Below are 2,500 nucleotides of genomic sequence, written 5' to 3' on the forward strand. Positions count from 1 at the left end.
TTACATGTACAAAGACACATAGAATATTCTTATAAGCATAATGATTGTGAATCATATAGAATGTAATGCCAATTTATTTCGTGAATTTTACTTTTCAGATGCGCATATGATGTTCAAACACTGATTGGCATATTTTTAACATATGATTCTTTTTACCTAAAAAAATGAAAAAGATAAAATTGTTGATTCGGAAAATTATTTTCCAATATTTACTAACTTGAGTTTTTCCCAAGAGTGAGATTTTATTTTTCGTCAATTATGGCCCTATTATGTTCACAACAAACACTCACGATAACGAGAGCTTTAATTAAGTATACTATATATACAGACAATATACTGGCATTTCCTCGTATTTTTAACAGAGCGTGATGACAAGGTATTTGATTAATTATAAAGAACTGATAGGGACATAATTTATCTCATTCATATACGTAACCATCCACTAAAGTTAACGTGAAGACGAAGTAAAAGTTAAGATTATTATCAGCTGGGGCCAATTGTAGTCAGTTACTGTTAGATTAAACGAAACCATCGCCTGTCGATTATTCGTGAGGATCCTAACTTAGGCCAATATGTTTTGATAAGGTAGCAACGAGACTGCAGTTACATTTAGTGATATTAGAAACCGGTGATAAAAATCCTCCTTCTCCACGTCTCCCTTTCAATCCCTTTTTCTCTTCCGTCCTCTCTCTCTCTCTTTCTTCCTCTCCTCCCATGATCTCGGAGTGCCAAAGACGCCCACATGACCATGCACAACCTTCTGCCTGTCAAGATTCCTGTGCCCGACGAACAGCACCCAGTCTGGCCGGGACCCCCTTGAGACCCGCCTCCTCCAGATCAAGAATGGTATTGTTGTAATAGGAAAAAAAACAACGGTTATTTTGTGACAGTGATTTTTAGAACAAGACTGCAAGACCGTGTGTGTGGAACTAGCTAACTGTGATGAACCTTAATGTAAACAAAGAAAGGGGATATGTGAACAATCAAGTGAGAGCAGGATGCTAAGAGTGTCGGAAGAAAAATCATGCTATTATTATTACTATTGAGCACTAGGGAACCAAAGAATCCTCATTCATCTCATACGATTCAGATAATTAGTCTGAGATACTTGTAAAGACGATCTCCTTATATACAGGAAGAGAATTTATTTTCTGAAATCATCACAACCTCATTTATCGATTCAGGTATCTGTAACGAAGTATACGATGCTGTGCAACTAATCTTATATATTAGGTATACGAATACACACTTTATGTAGGTTATACGTAATGTTAGGGCGTAGTGTGTAATATGATTATTAGTTACAGTATCCTTCCATTTCTGATGCATCCCTTTAATGTATATTTTCCTTTGTATTCACAAATGAAAATTCTTTGGTTCCATGTGTTATTAATTTATAAAAAAAAAAAAAAAAAAAATTGAATACTGTATCAAAGCGTATACCCTTGTGGAAGCGTGGTAGTGAGCCCTAACCCAGTTTTATATGGTGGAAAAGACCAGACATTCCCATTTTCTGTGGTGACCCTTACTTGAATCATTTGTGACCCAGAAATTATTAGTGGTGACCTGATTGTTGAAAACTTGAACCTAGTAGTGACCTTGCCTGCCCTTATATATGTACCTGGAGACCGTGCTTGATGAACTGGTCATATGGTCCTAACCAGCCATCATAAACACTAACGAGCTTGTTGCGCGCCCGTGTTTATAGCAACGTTTTGAAAGGAAAATGTGTAAAAAAAAAAAAGTCCAAAAAGATATTCATGTTACTTCTTCTAAAAGCATTTTATTGGTGACGTATCTGGCTATTTGTGTGCTTTTGCGTGTTTGTTTAGAACTATGTGGCGTACCGAGGGAAGAGTCGACCAGGGAGGGAAACGTAAGGCCGATTAACCCAAAGCCTTCACTGTCCTTCCATCATGACTTTGTCTCTTAGACTACGGCACATAAGATAACATGAAAGGTGCATACTTTTAAGCACAATATGATATGCATAATTCTGTGATAATTTTTCATGTGATCTTTTCTCTTTTTCTATTTAATTGCAACGAACAAACGAAAGCAATAATATGCAAACGGGACTGCAAAGTCAAAAAAATCAAACAATAGCTGCGCCAAGCGTACTTAGTTTAATATGGATTCTTTTGAGAGTTAATGAGGCAAATGGAGGGATATTTTGCTAACATATATAAAAAAAAAAATTAAAGGATATATTTGGCTTCAAGATGACTTACAAAATGTTGCTAGATACATACGACAAAAAAAAATCAACTTTCAACATCCATCAACATTTCTATCCCATTTATTAACAAATCCAACCTAACATTTCTTATTTTGGTGCAAATGAAGAAACACGTTCTTAATAAGCTTTAAAAAAAAAAAAAAACGATAAAAATAGTGATCACACGTACGTCCCTGTCCAAGAAGCAATTAATGTGTTCTCTGATACGGATTTCTCCTCCACTTACCTCGGACCCAAGTTTCAGCACAACGATGCCAACAA

At 35.8% G+C, this 2,500-nt stretch overlaps 1 protein-coding gene across 5 annotated transcripts in view; it reads left to right on the forward strand.

The window, feature by feature from the left end:
- LOC125034516 (homeobox protein PKNOX2-like) overlaps positions 1 to 2,500 on the forward strand; it is a 368,078-nt gene that overhangs the window by 365,345 nt on the left and 233 nt on the right. For all 5 annotated transcript variants that reach the window (XM_047626357.1, XM_047626361.1, XM_047626358.1 and 2 more), the window contains one exon: positions 1 to 2,500. This exon is cut by the window's left edge and continues 693 nt beyond it; it is cut by the window's right edge and continues 233 nt beyond it. The gene's annotated coding sequence lies outside the window, so the exon portion shown is untranslated.

Source organism: Penaeus chinensis, chromosome 18 (genome assembly GCF_019202785.1).
Source record: "Penaeus chinensis breed Huanghai No. 1 chromosome 18, ASM1920278v2, whole genome shotgun sequence".
In the NCBI taxonomy this organism is placed as follows: Eukaryota; Metazoa; Arthropoda; class Malacostraca; order Decapoda; family Penaeidae; genus Penaeus; species Penaeus chinensis.